General features: G+C 39.8%; 1 protein-coding gene and 1 long non-coding RNA gene across 11 annotated transcripts in view; one reads left to right on the plus strand and one right to left on the minus strand.

Moving 5' to 3' along the window:
* Window positions 1-13,837, plus strand: part of shaker (potassium voltage-gated channel protein Shaker) — a 161,165-nt gene extending 147,328 nt beyond the window's left edge. For all 10 annotated transcript variants that reach the window (XM_076529922.1, XM_076529919.1, XM_076529921.1 and 7 more), the window contains one exon: window positions 1-13,837. The gene's annotated coding sequence lies outside the window, so the exon portion shown is untranslated.
* LOC143264127 (uncharacterized) lies at window positions 8,981-9,465 on the minus strand. Its single transcript, XR_013037641.1, has 2 exons — window positions 9,201-9,465; window positions 8,981-9,109 (listed from the first exon to the last, which is right to left on the minus strand). It is a non-coding gene; the product is annotated as an uncharacterized LOC143264127 (long non-coding RNA).
* Window positions 13,838-16,087: the final 2,250 nt, after the last annotated feature.

The following is a 16,087-nucleotide window of genomic DNA, read 5'->3' on the forward strand; positions in this document are numbered from 1 at the left end:
TGAAGGAGACGATGGCAACGTGGTGGCCAGTGGTGGGACGGTTGTCGAAGAACGGCTACAGTTCCCTTCGGTGCCTGACGTAGGCCTCCTTCACGCGTCGTCGTAGTCGTGCTAGCTGCGGATCGCTAGCGACTAGCGCGTGTACGCGTGCGCACTGGCCGTTTGGTTGCGGATAGCACGCGACTGCGCATGCGCGCTCGCGCGCCCCGTCTGTCCAATAGTCTGTCAATACGAGGGGTGCTTCCAATCCATTATTACGCGTCAACGAGAAACGAAAGCGAGGAAACGAGAAACGAGAGATAGAGTAACGCAGAAATTCAACGACCAAGAATCGGCTGACTTAAAATGGGTGCCACATTATTTCTTCCAACGCGACGAGCAACCGAGTTAAAATTCTCGGCCGGAATAGTCGAAGAACGTCACAGAAAGAAAGAAATAAGGGGAGCGATCGCGTGGGCAGGTGTCGAGAAGCGACGTTAAACGATTAAACGCGTAACAATAAGAGTAAGATATAAGGATTAAGAAAAACGGTAATAAAATGTGAGAAGAGGTGGCGGATTTCAGTTTCGACGCGAAACGAAATCGAGACACAAGACAGCCGCTTCGGAGGTGTTAACGATAAACACGCGCACCCCACGTAGGGACCTACGTGCTAATTACGGGGGATGGTGTTGGATAAACCTCTACTTGTCGCCCGACCATCCCCCACACCACCGACTCCAGTGTTCAATACAAATGATATAACAAATAAAAGTTAAAAAAGTAACAAGTAAACGATATTAAAAAAAAAAAAACGAAACGAAACGGAAGAGTATTAAATCGCAGCGGCTTCGCGAGAAAACAAATTAATAAGTGAAGAAAAATAAAAAAGTAAAAATAAATAAATAAATAACGTCGTTCGAGCCTTTAAACCGCCCAAAATACGGTCGAAGAATAAAATCGAGATGAATGGGGGTGGGGGCGAGCCGGGCCGGCGACGAAACCAGGGGAATCGTACCAGATAATACTAATTAATTATTATCGATGTAAATTATATATCGAGTATACACGTAGGCGAGATGGTACGCTAAAAGAGAACAAAAATACAGCATTATTCGTTTTAATGATTACAACACTGCGCGAAAAACGAACGAAGCCACGATCGAGCGGAAGAGGAGAACAGAGAAAATGACGCGGTGAAGGGGTTGGGGGGAGGGTGGGGGGACAGAAGGTGAATCGAAGAAACGAAGAAGACTTCTAAGAGAACATCGTGGACGTTGCACGGCGACCAGCTAACGAAAACAAGTGTGTCTTGCAGCGGAGAGACAATTTTTTTTTATATTTTCCACTGACGGACAAAAACACTGCTGTACGTACTTGAATGCGAGAACCATTGGAATGCAATTTCTTTTCTCGAGCGTACACTCTTGCATACACGCGTACAAAAGCATTTACGTAGCGTACGCAGTGTACGATCATGTTTGAAGAACGAGCGTGCGTATCCGTTTAACGATTGACCAGTCGTCGATCGTGCATAACGGGTCTGCTAATGAAACCGGGGCTGATTATGTAAACCAGGCTCCATTTGGCTACATACAATATTTTGAGTAATTTCGTGTATAAACATTATTTATTTTTAACACTCTCAAAGCCAACCCGCGATTTCAGAAATGATTTACATAGTGCAATATAAATAAACAATGTCCACTGATATACCACGACGATCCTGGTGTGCCCGAAAATCGGTACAAAGGTGGCAATATACAAAGAGTCCAGTGTAATTATAGCTGGTTAAATTTGTAGACACAGTTGTGCACGATCGAAGACGCGAATCGAACAAGACGGATCAGAAATGAGCCGTAGCGATGTTTCTGTGTCAATCAGCGACTCGGTATCGTAAAAGATCGGTGCGAAAGACGCGAGATAAGTTTGTAAACGATCGAAAGGAAGATGAAAGTGCGTGGTCGAGCAACGTTGGCACGAGGAAAGCCGACTGGCAGGGTGGAAAGTTGCGATCAATGGCCGGAAATGTGGTCTGCCGATGGCGCGTGTAACCGTGTTCGAATATCGCGACCGATACTGTTTTTTTTTATTCGTCCGAACGCGATTTTGAAACTGGGAGGGAGTCAAGTAGTAGCGAAAGCAGTATCACAAAGAGATTCATTTAGCGAGGCAGTGTTGTAAGAAGAAACAAACGATTCGATTGCGATTTGCGTTCGAATGAGGTTGCGGAAAAGATGGCGGATGGTTAGCAGTCGTTCAACGATTAATTTCTATATTGATTTTACAATTTTCTCTTCCTCTCGCTTATTTCTTTATGGGCGAATTTAAACTTAAGGTTATGGCATATCTTTTATTCAAGCGTTTGTCGAATACGTGTATGTATAAATTTACAAATTGCCATGATATTTCTCTGTAAATGTTTCTATGCGTTAAAAGACCAAGAATAATTTTCTGCTTCGTTCGATGAAAATTGCGAACTGTGATAATTTCTTTTTGTACATTTTGTAAACAATATTCTAATCCATTGCCTTATTCTTTTGACGAATGATCGAGAATCGAAGTTACAAATTACAAAATTAATTGGTCCATAAGCTAACTTCTTTTTCCACTCGATGTTCAAGGAGATCGAATAAGAAAATATAAAGTTAATAATTAGGTAAAAAGACGATTGACGAGTAAAAATATGACATTAAAGGCTGTGATCGAAGAGACAGGAGCAGATAAAGAGAGAAAGAGAAAACTAAGAATACGATAGAGGATAAATAAAAACGGAAAGGTATCGAATTGTCAGACCAATCGCCGCTTTTCTTACCTCTTCGCTGTCGTCTCGATGTTTCGCCTCTTTCCCCGGGCGATAAAGCGCATCACAAAAAATCGTCAAGACTGCCATTTTACCATTCTCAGTGAAAACGAAACGAAAGAAGCGTAATATCCACGACTTTTTCCGCTTAGAATCGACCCTTCGAACACCGCGAGACGTACAACGGGCCCCGATCCAGACATTTTCGTGATTCCTTGACGAATTTCCGTCGATTGGCCCGTTAATTACGCGTCGAAACGCAAACAAGCATCAAAGAATTTCCAATTTCGAGTTTCCCTCATCACGATTCGTCAAGAACACGAGGGAGAATGCTGGCGTTTCGATTCGTCCGATCACTCCGGACAACGCATCGCGATTTACCTTATTCGTTATAAATAATAATAATAATTCTGGTAATTCCGTTGTACGTGCCAGGTCACCGATTAACAAAGACTCGTTCGTTCGAGGAATCGAGCCATCCCTGACGGAAATAATCCGACTACGATGAAGCAGGAAGTCCGACGTTGCGAAGCGAGCCAGGAACACGCAGTTAGAGGTATAAACTTCAGAAAAAAAAAACCGATGAAACAAATCGAGAAAAAAAGAAAATCAAGTAAACGTGCGTAACTAGAGAAACAGAACGAGGAAAATATAAATAGGTAGGACGCAAGTAAAGCAGAAAAAATGAAAAAAATAACAGCGATTCCATTATTCGATTATACAGTTTAGGTAAATTAGACGCGAGTTTTATCGAGGGATATATCTCATCTCTATCTTTTATTAGACGAAAAAACGAGCAAGGCTAAGACGAAGCGAAATTTTGGATATTGCCAGAAAATATGGACGAACGAGCGAGCGAGCGAGCGAATGAGCGTAATTGGTACGAGTGTTTTTAAAGGAGAACAAAAATCGTGTGAATCGTGGAATGTCTGCGAAAGTTTGCAACGGTGAAAGAATGGAGAACGAATTTGATCGAGCGAATGAGACGCGAAGAGAGCGAAACAAGGGTAAACAAAACAATAATTAAACAGAGATTTACGTTTCACGCGCCTTTATTACGATACTTGAACTTTTCGCCTCGCTAATTTAGTTAGAGAAAAAAAAGTAAAAAATAAAAGACGGGAAACATTTATCGGAAGTACCAGCCTAGCTAATTCCAAAGAGAAGCGAAAACAAAGTAATTAAAATAAAATTAAAGTAACGCGAATTATAAGTCGGCAGAGGATAAATTTATTACTATAACGAAGAAAATTAGTAACTACCGTTTAAATTCTATTAACTAAAAACCTACTACTACTAAACTACTATTATTACTGTTACTACTACTATTACCACTAATACTGCTACTGCTACTGCTACTACTACTCGTACTACTAATACTATTACCGCTACCGCAGATACTATCACTAAAACGCAGCCTCACTCTTTGAACTGTCACGAGTAACTTATCACGAGAACGATGACAACCACCACTATCACCATCACTATCTACTATCTACTACTATTACTAAATACTACTACTACTATTACTACTGTGTATCGTTACCACTATCGATAGTAGCGTGACCATTACTTTCGTTGTTGTTATTATCTACGTCTACTACTACTACTATTGCTGCTACTGCTGATACTACTACTACTATCGCTACGACTATTACTACTACTACTACTAACTATTATATCACTGATAGCGATACTAAATACAATCTACAAACTATTACTGTTACTACCGAAATTAAAAGGGAGATCAAGGAAAAGTGAAAAACACGCTACGGCGAACAGATATTTAGACGAAGACGAGAAACTACTCTGTTAGACGGTCGTAGCTGTTTAGAGGTGTATAAAAAAAAAATAGATCGTAGATAGATAGTCACGAAGGTAGTATACGAGTGATAGTTGACGAGAATTCCGATCCCATTCAGATCGACGCGCGGCAGAGGGTGGTTTTCCATAATTCACGTGAAAAATAAAATAAAAACAAAAGAAAACGCATATTGTTAATAATCGTTCGGTTCCCATCGGCAGACTTTCGTCGCCCTCGAAAAAAAAAAAAAATAATAATAAACGAAGATACGAATGCTTTTTCTCACCTCGATCGGGCTTTCGTCGTCGATGATCGCAAGCCAAAAATGAAATACCTTTCTACGATCGTTTGTACGTTTTCTTAAGGGTCTTCTCTTAGGCGCTTTTTAATCGAACATTTTCGCCTCGAGGCGACTAACTTTTCTGTCCGAAAGACTTTCACTTTTCGAATCGACTGCTCGCGTTCATCAAACGATCGATCGAGTATAAGTAAGAAATTCCTACTGCAAAGTGGCGAACGCCATTTTGTATACGTTGATAATGTGCGAAACGAGTGCTGATGGTCGCCGACACCACGTTCTACCGTCAACGAAACCACGTTCTTTTTTTTTCACTACGAGATCCATCAATTTACTCGACCCTGAAAATGAAACAACAACAACAACAACAACAAAAGAAATGTTCCTTCGCGACTGGATGTCGGATGTCGAACTTGTCGCTTTGCCAAACGAAACACCGCGCTGTTGCCTCCACTGCATGCGATTTTTTCAATGGAAACTCGATCGTTGCTTGTCGATCGCGCTGATTGCCTAAGCGTCCTTCTAACGCAGAAGAGAATCACGAGAATGAAAAGGATGGAGTGAGAGAGAAAGTGTCGATGAAGAAGTGGAGGTGAAAGGGTGAGAATGGAGAGAGAAAGAGAGAGGAAGCAGAGATAAGTGAAGCATGCATTCCAAAAGTAATTAGGTGAAAATTAAAGGTAGAAGATACGACGATGACGAAGACGATAGTCCGCTACGAAGCTAGATACTTATATTCCGCTGTCGCCGTAGAGAACGAACGAGATCCGTTGTTACACTTACACGCTAACTTTTCGATCATGAGAAATTCAGTGAACCGAACAGCGAGCAACACGCGTAGTATTCGTGATAGCAGGCCGGCTAGAATTTTATGGAAAATATTGTACGAGTACTTGGGAACCTTAAAACTTTATTGACCTGGTTGCTACGATAATACTCGAGGAGATTTCCAGGTACGAGTTGCGTCCTTTCGTTTCGTTAACGTTCTGCGATTTAGCGTCGTAAAGAGTTCGAAGATGTATCGATGTCGATTGTATATATACGAGGATTGGAAGGCGAATCAGGATCATTGACAATTTGGTCGACCGATTAATCAAAAACGTCCTGAATCAACCCAGATATTTTCTTGCAAAATGGCGCATAGGTCATCGACGCAGGATCTTTTGAATCATTGGCCATCGAATGTCGACTCAAAAGTTTCAAAAGTAACGGGACATCTTTGGACTTTCGATGATGTTGAGGAAACGTCGGAACCCGGAAATCTCCAGCATGCACGAATGATTGTTTAGCGTTGGCCACCCACGTCAAGCATCCCCTGCTGCAAACGATTTACGAACGATTCGGCTAGAATTTGGCTGGTTGTTAATTGGCTTTGTTATTTATTGTTGTCCCAAGTTTGTTATTAGTGTATGAAAGTATTCGAAAGAAACGAGAGGAAAGAAATACGCATTGGGCAACAGGGGATGGTCGAGCGATCAAGTACTATAATTAAGGAAGAAACGAAAATAGAAAAAGAAAAAAAAGATATAGAAGCGAATTAACGAGCGCTCGTAGATCGAGACGATTCACGCTTTCAAGTGATATTATTTAGATATATTACGATCGACGCTGAACGAGCAACCATTGAATTACCGTGAATAATTCTTAAATAACGTTTGTTATCGTTCTCAAATTTTCACTGATTTCAGCCGGATCGAGCATCAAATGATTCCGACGTCGAAGACGAACAAAAAAAAAAATACGTGTATGTACAGTCGAATCGTAAATTTGAAACGAAAGTAAAGTCGAGAAAAAACGAGGGAAGGGAAACGTGTGGCTCGTGACAGGAAAATCGGTAATTATCAACAAGTAAAAAGTATTAATCTCGTACCGAGTACACGCGATGAGAGGAAACGAGCGTGATAATAGAGAAAATTTAGTAGGCTAAACGTGAAAATTAATCGAAGAGAACAAACGAAACGAAACAAAGCAGAAAACAAATAAAAGGAGACGAGGGCTGCACGCGGTGGCGGCTGCCTCTGCCACTCTAGCTGATCGGGATCCGTTTTATTAATTAATTAATTGCCGAATTAATTAATTAATCGAGAACTCATTTATATAGTGTTGAGCACTGTTTTAAGTGCTTCTTCATTTTTTGGCTGTGTGAAGCTTCAACTAAAGTAATTTAACGGGAACGAGGAAGAAAAGAAAAAAATTTAATGATGTAATTAATCGTATATTGGCTTTGCATAATCACTCTCGACAATTTTTTCTGACACAAGGAAAAATCAACTAAATGAATAATAATATTAATAATAATAGAAGTAATAATAATTAATAATGATTAACAACAACAACAATAAATAATAAGTAATGAATAATAATAAATAATAATAATAACAACAACATTAGTAATAAAATATGTAATAATAATAATAATAATAATAGTAATAACTAACGAGTAATAATAAATAATAATAATAACAATAGTAATAATAAGAAAAATGAAAATAATAATAATAATAATTGATAAGTAATGAACGCCACGTCTCCCTCGGTACGTTATACATATTATGATTCCGCATCTCCGTTTGTACGCATTTTAACAAAAAACAGAAAAAATATGGATTCAAAAAAAAAATGATAAATAAAACAAGGATTGCTACAGGATATACATATATATATGTATATATTTAAAGAGAATTAACGAGAGAAGATGTATAAATGAGGAGAAGATAAAAAAATGAAAAGAAGAAACGGAATACTATACTCTTAACGGTACTAGTTCAGTATAAACATCCTGCCGAGTTGCCCCGGGTTAAGCTAAGAGCCACCTGGCCCGCATTCAAAATATCTCTATTACGTTTATAAGCACCTTAAAGAGAAGCTAAAGCCGATCGCCTTACTGAGTGGGACACGATAATAAGAAACCAAAAGATATAAACAAGTATAACAAAATAAAATGTCGATTTAAAAGAGTAATTAACTATGTAAAGTCAACACGCGCGTACATAAAATACACTTTTACACGTTGAAATGTACAGGGCGTTTCATAGTATGCGGATGTTATCTTCGATGTTGGAGAACATGAGAACGAGCGAGAAACGTTTCTGCGAACATATACCGTGTTTAAGCTGAAAATATATTTATGTTCCAATAACTTAATGTCGAAACAATATTTCAAATATATTTTCTGTTATCGCAAATATCTCTTAGAGAAGTAATAACTTTCAGTTACTCTAGTTCAAATTATCGTCGCAAAATTTCAAACAGAATATCTAGAAGTTGGAAGTCTATGCGAACTTTTTTCATCGTCTCCGTGTTCTCTGACAAAATCGGAGTAACAAATTATGAAACGCTTTGTATATGTATAGACGCATATTTAAAATACAGATACACTCGTACATACTCGCGAAAAGGTGGATGGAAAGACATAGAGTGATAAAAAAACAAACAAAGAAACACATAATAATCTATTTTTCGCCCAAGCAAAGTGATTCTATAATGTAAAATGTATTGTTAACGAACCAGAGGAAGATAAAATAAAGAATGGTTAATTTTCCTAACGAAACCGCCGAAAGCTGCGATGGTAAGCCGTGCACGTTTTTTTTTCGTCCTTCGGTGACAATGAGAGTTTTGTAAATCTACTATTTCTATACATTCAAATGTTTTGTAAAACAAATTGCATCGCGACTAGCGAAGGATCAAAATACGATGGCACAGCGTATGGTCGCCTCTCGATCCTCATCGGATCCCGTCGATACTCGAGCGTCTTTCGTACGTCCATCATGGATACAAACAATCGCTTCTCGTTTCTCCGTTCTGAAAAAGTCCTCTTTGTACTGTTTAAAAACCTATATATAGAAAAAAACAGTGTACAGTACATTTAACGATGTACTCTCGAAACATGTATTCGTATTCCGTTCAAAAATTGTTCTATCTCTACCGAGAACGAAGCGAGCTTGTAAAAGTGAACAAGGAGCGAGACGACACACTATTCTATTATACTTTAATCGCGTTCAGACTAGGCGAATGCGATAGATAAGTTGCCAGGCAAATTACCGAAAAGCGAGGACGATAACCTGCCAGGTTTTGTGGGCTATCTTCCTCGCTCTCTGGTTATATGCCTTCACTAGTCTGGCCTCTTTCCTGTCACACATGCCTAGCATAAACGGCTCTTTATTTTCAGTCCTTTCGCCCCACTTCGCGCTGCTTAGTCCGCTCCAACCGTCGATTTACGGACTACCTGGAACGTAAACAGCCATAAAAAAATAGAGACGACCCTATAAGGAGCGTGTGTAAGAGCGAAACAGCGGTTACCCGTAGGTTTTCGATACCTGTATAGTGTTGATGTTCCAGGTAGTCTGTTCGAGCATGCGCCACGTGTGCTGCGCATTGCTGGAAAGATAGCGAGTGAATTGCATTTAGGTTCGATCGATTAGACGCCCACGACTCGTAGGCATAATGTTCGGTTCTTTGAACTACAAACAAGACCAATACGAGCAAGTTCGTGTTCACCCAGACGTATTGCGCTTCCAGTTCGCACACGATTCTCACTGTTCCATCCGCTGTAACCCATTCGTAGCATACCATCTGTACCATACCACTGGTTATCTAATGATCGTGTCGGTAGAGCATACACGAGTTCGCACATAAGATCCTTATCGTTCTCGCCATCCCATCTGCAACGTCTAATTCTCACCAGTCCCTCCGCCCCGACTTAGTCGAATCGTTCTATTCGCGTCATCCTATCCGTGAAATCACGTCCCCGGTACCTAGAGCAAGATACGTAAGCTCGAAAACAAGGTTGATGCATGGCCTACCCGTGGAGACAAATTCGTGTACATTCCTAAATAATACGTTCATCGTGCGCTTTTTCATTGTCGGTGCTCTACGAGTTCTCTTTTCATTCTCTGCCCATAAGTCTTGTTGTCCGTTTCTCGTCCACGCATTTTCACCGGGGTAGAACGTATCCATCAGAACGGACGTTTCCACGAGTGTCACATACGAAACTATGACGTTCCGTTCTATGACTATGAATAACGAAATACACGTACGAGAAGACGTTCGAAGCGCTTTTTTGCTCGAGGACTAATATTTGTTATTAAAGTAAGCGACGCTCAATCGACGGGGTCGAGAGATCGCGCGGCGACCGGCGTGTCGCTACGCTTCAAATTTTCCTTTAGCTGCTTTTCACAAAGCGGAGGATCGAGCGTGTGATCTATGGCGGGAGATTTAACGACCGAGTAAAGAAAAAAAAAAAGATACGACGATGGATGGAAAGCATATATCGTGGAGGCACGGAAATCGAGGTTCCGTTCGCAAGCCGGGTACCAAGGCACTCAGGGCAACGATTAAATATCGATCAACTTATTTGTACGACGATCTAGGCTATTTACGTTGTATGTCCATGACGCCAGAAGAGATATAAACGATGCATTTGTAGGCATTAAATGAAACAAAGTAAAATAAAATGGGGCGGCGCGCGTCGCCTTCTCTAAACGAGATTTAACATTTTGAATAACATAAAGAAAAAATTATATACATATATAGCTATTACGGAGTATATAATAGGTAAAAATGGAAACTTATTTCCTTGGGCTGATCACGTGCACGCGATCACGTTATTCGTTTTCTTGTTAAATACCGAAGCCGGACGATGTCTATATTTTGCACGATATGGTATATCCTCCCAGTTTCTTTTTCCATAATCCCTCGCAAACTCAAACTGATTTCGATCGTGGCAATAGTCGTGATCGCGGTCACGAGCCAGCCCGTCGTCGTTACGTAATACGAGTTTCTAAGGTAGTAAATGGGAGCCCGTTTGAAAGTAACAGAAAAAAATCACAATAATCGAGTTTTCTTGGAACGCCGAAGAACGCTGACGAAAGGAGTAAAATGGAACGACGAGTAGTATGGCAATTTTGGAATGACACGAAAGAAACTCAACGATTAAACAGAATTCGCAAATCCATTTATTGATTAAACTCCAAAATCAGTTGAAATGGGAAACATGGAAAAACGAAGGACAGGAGGAAAAAACAATGATTACTACTTATCGATTAGCTGTAAACATTATTAAGGGCAGCCATGTAGTACTCATATAGTCTATTTGTTAATGTTTCAGATATTTTATTAAATGTTGATATAATGTACTACGACATTCCTTGTTTGTGCCGGAATTCCCGCAATCTAGTCTTTAAAAGAAAAGCAACATAAAAAAATAAATAAAGCAGAAGAAGAAGAGAAGGAAGTTAGCTAACGAAGCAAAAAAGAAATAAACGAGTGCTCCACCCGTGTCAGCTGATGTACTTTTTAAAAAAACGTTACTCAGAAAAATCGATCGGTCGATCAATCGTTCATTAAAACGAAGAAAAGAACGTCGTTCAACTACCTATGATAGCATCATTAATATTATTAATATATCTAAATAGTTCCCTACACGATGCCTTCGTACAATCGAGAATCGTTGCAAACGAGACGCAACGATTGCGCCGATTTACGATCGAAACAAAATATATATATGGTGAAAACATGTTGACAATGTGGGAGGGAGGGAAGAAAGAACGAAAGAACGAACGAACGAATTTAACGAAAGAGAAACGAGCAGGCGGCAAGTATTTTGTTACGTGTATATTTGCATATACTAAGCTAAAACGCGCCGGTCAATCAATGTCCTCGATCTCCTTTAAAAATCGTCGATCAATTAATTATCGATCGAAGAATGTGCCACGGTCATTTTGAAAAGTAAGGTATACGAAGCGATTGGCAAAATATAAATTGGCGAATATATTTCATTTCGAATCGTGGGAGAGCATCGTTTAACTACTTTATGGAGGGGGTTCGCGCGTTTCCCACACGCGGCAAATTCAAAACCTGTTAACGAACCTTACTTTCCGAGTGATCCTCTAATGCGAATGGTCGATTCGTTCAATTCTTCTTGCGGGTGAAGGTTTAATCGAAGATTTTCTAACGTTCCTAAAAAAAAAAAACGCAGATGTAAGCGTCGTATATTCTTTATTTTGTAATTATTTTTTATCAACCACAATTAGAAAGATAATCTTTCTCTTTTACTAAAGTTAAACTTACTAGAGCCAAAGTCAAAGAATACTTGCGCAATCTCCGAATGCTTCTAACCTCTTATTTAACGAATCAAAGATTCGATTAACTCTTCGCCAAAAGTTCAACGAACTAATTCACAGCTTAAGATACACGTTGCTGTCGCTAAATGAGTTCTTTAAAGCTTGTAGACGAGCGAAATCGTGTCCCTTCGAAAATTGAACGAATCGCGAGAGGAATTGGCCGGCGATCCTGACACGGAAATCGAAGACGAGAACAGAGGGGTGGCATAAAAAGATAGCGAGGGTGTTCGAGAGAGACTCGAAGATAATGTCTGCTGATACACCAAAGAAAAGGGGGGCAAAAGTGATGAATTATAAATAAAAAAAACGCGAGACTTTTCGTATAGGTATTATAATTGAAACGCCACGCGGCAGCGCTCACGAATAACTTTATAACGTTTTATAAATAAATTGGCATATCGATTTTATCAATCGGATATAAAGAAGAGAGGGGAGAGAGAGAGAGGGAGAGCAAGGGAGAGCGAGAGAGAGAGCGAGAGAGAGAGAGAAAGACCTTCCCTCCGGAAGTAAAAAAAAAAAATAATTGCGCGAGCAATGGAACGAAAGGAATGGCATAAGGGTGATGGAAAGAATGAAAAAGATGAAGAGACGCGTAAAATAATTATTCTCACTTCTTCATTGATGAACGCTCTGCTGGTTTGGAGCTGTAGTCATATCGTTAGTGTATAAGTCTGTATGTGACGATGTTAATTATTGTAATATAAAGAAAAGAAAAAAAATGCTGAAGGAAGACGAGCAAGTCGAAGAAGAAGATGAAACAACCAAACCATTATTACTACGAGTGTGAGCATCTGAGGAGAAAACGAAAAAACGGAGGATATTTACACACAGTTAAGAAGAGAGAAACGGATGACGGACGCTGTTTGTCTGGTATTACTGGGCATGCTTCAAAACAAAATAGATTTTTTATAAACCGAAAAGATCTGTTTCCGACCTTTTTCAGTGAATATTCTCATATACTCGAGACTTGACTCTCTCCGTTTGTGTTTTTCGCAATGTGGATCGCTTTTACTTGAGGATACGAACGCGTGAACGAACGAACGATAGAAAAACGAGCGAATAAACGAGCGAAAGAGAGAGAATACGTGGGAGAGTGAGAGCGAAGAGGAGCGAATGCGAGCAGAGGAGAATATTAAGGAGAATATGGGGAAAAATGCGTGAGCGAATGAGAAAGAAAGAAAGATGGAGAGAAAGAGAGAACACAAGAGAGAGACGAAGGAAGCAATCGCACCTCGACCGAATTTAAACCTATAATTTCCTCTCACACCTCTGCGCAGTGTTTTGGGCCTTTCCGTCCAATACGCGATGTACCACTGTCATTATTTATTTAATTTTTTGCAATCTACGTACAATAAAAATTGTTGTTGCTGAAAAAAACGATAAGTGTAAATGTGTATACTGTACATTCAACCTTCGTTTTAAAACAAACAAAAAAAGAAATCATTATTAAGGTCTCACTGGACCAGGATTCCTGCCGTCCTGGCGTGTGTTGTAATTGTACATGTACATATACATGCGTATTTTTTAATATCAGACGGTAATTTACTCGATAATTAGGATCGCTTGTTAGAGTATACATATGTATGTATTATATGCATACATACATACGTACGTACGGTACACGATTACGATATGTGTATATACGTATACGTACACGTGATGCGTGCGATTGGCACTGTGTGTACCTATATTTATACATGCATATATATGTACGCATATACGAAGAAACAAAAGAAAAAACAGAAAGAAAGGAACAAAACAATGAGAGCGGCATTCCCGACGCCGATGTCTGCGATGAACGATCTCCGAAAGGAATAAAGCACTTTCACGTAGCATCGTGTTTCTGTCGCCGTTTCTCTGATTACCCTTCTAATTCCCCACCGACTTCGATATCTTCGTGCCTAAACCACATCCCTCAATGTCCTTTCGTGCTCTTTTTATCGAACGTTACGTAATACTTTATTACTTTTCTTATTCTTATCAAATTCTTTTCTTGTTCTTATTTCTTATCAAATTTACGATTACCTCCATTTTTACTATGATTTTTTTGCGGTATTCCACCGCCCCTAATATTAAAAGATAATCTATAACGTCATCGCGAACATTTTCTAGGTCAAAGTAGTTACTGGTTACGTAAGTGGTTTCCAAACTGTGCGCCTCGCCGCACCCACAGATAATGTGGCTGGTTTACCGCGTCGACTGCCGCACTGAACTTACCGAAAACATCATTTGCTACTATTATTGTCTAAAATTTAAGCGTTGCCTATGTATGGCAATGTCACAAAGTGGCCACCAAATATTTTATTTTCATAACGTTGCCTTATATGGTTTGAAAATCGTGTAGTCCACGTGGTCAGTGCGGTACGGTCATATGGGCTGCAATTATTAGGTATGTTCTGGTAGTGGACACCGATAAAAAATGATGATATTAATCGCAAAAGTTTGGAAGGCACTGAGTTACGTCATTACTATTTTCCATAAATTGTTACTATCAGTCGGTAAGGTAGAAATCACTGTAGAATTTAGAGATTAACACTAGGTTATCCCTAGTTTTCTAACCTTCTCTGCATTTCTTTTTCATTTATCTTGATTTAATTTGAGCTGTCAACGTCAAGTTATGCCTAGCGTGATTCATATTCAGATAGCTGCCCGCAAAAACTAGAAAGCATTGAGAGTTGCCATAAGGCAAAACAGGATGCCTGGCACTTGGAATGTCGACGTTTCTGAATCAAAGGTAGTACACCGTATTTCCAGCTAGCAGAAAAACAGTAAACTGAAATATGTTTCTCCCCGGATTCCGAGAAATTTAAGGTCTCATAATATGAAAAGTTCGTATTTATATAACCTTTTGCCAATGTATTAACGAGTTCATACCCGTGCGAAAACGTGGCATCAGCTCAACCAGACCGATGTTGTCTGGTGCGCCGAATGACACAAAGGACGGTACCTCTGTGATGGCAATGAGCATGTCAATTTAGCGAATCCATCGATGTCGAGAAGATGCTGGTTTTCGTGAAGAAGCTTAGTGAAATTAAACCGATGGTACACCGCTTATAAACCATCATTTGGGACATGACGCAACCGCACTGTTCCCGTGCTTATTACCCTCCATCCATCTTCCTCTCATCCACTTACTCGTGCCCTTCACATTAATCCGACGTCTAAGGGATTACTAGCGTGTTATGCCGATAATAAGGAATCACGTTGACGCTTATAAATCTTTGGTGTAGTTGGAATGACGTAACAAGGTATCACAACTTCGTATGTACATATTCCGGCGTAATTGAGCAAACATTTTGGACAAGCAAATTTGTTTCAAGATGATCTGCGGTAAATCTCGTTAATCCAATATAAATTTTACATCGACACACGAGGGTTATTTACCTGACGAGTGACGACCTCGTGGTAATTGCGACCTGGCCCTCCGAAGCATACGTGCAATTTTCAGCAACGACTAGTTAAAAAGTTGGAAAATGAAAGTGGAACGAAATTTATATTGTCCTTGTATCAACGAATTATCACGAGGAAATTATTCGTAACATTTTTCATGCGGTTCATAGTTGCGCAACAGCTGTTGCTGCACGATAAGGGTCTTACCTCCCTGGTATCAATATTTTATCATAATTCCACCAGTCTGTTCAAGTAGTCATCCAAAGTTGAAATCTCGTCCCAAGGTAGAAGATAATCGAATTTTCAACAATTTGATAACCTACGGGTGAAATTAAATCTTGAGGTATTCCCTGAAGGTCCAAATGACATCGAGTCTCGGATGTACATCAGTAACTCGATAATATGTAAGCCTAAGTTAGTCGGCAAAATGTCGCTAATTATTTTCGAAGGTACGAAGCAACACGTGAAAGACTGACGTCAGAACTACAGGTGTACCCTACATGAGCAGTGTACCGTGGCCGTAGCTTAAAAGGTAGGACAGACGCCCATTGATATAACTATACTCAGAACTGTATGAGTCTCAGATACGGCTTTTGAGGATGATACAGGTGTTCCCATGTGGATTCATACCTAATAGAAGTACTTCGAATGTTATACTGCGTCCGATAAGCTGATACATACTAAGTTTGCAT

The sequence above is a fragment of the Megachile rotundata genome, chromosome 3 (assembly GCF_050947335.1).
Source record: "Megachile rotundata isolate GNS110a chromosome 3, iyMegRotu1, whole genome shotgun sequence".
NCBI classification, from domain to species: Eukaryota; Metazoa; Arthropoda; class Insecta; order Hymenoptera; family Megachilidae; genus Megachile; species Megachile rotundata.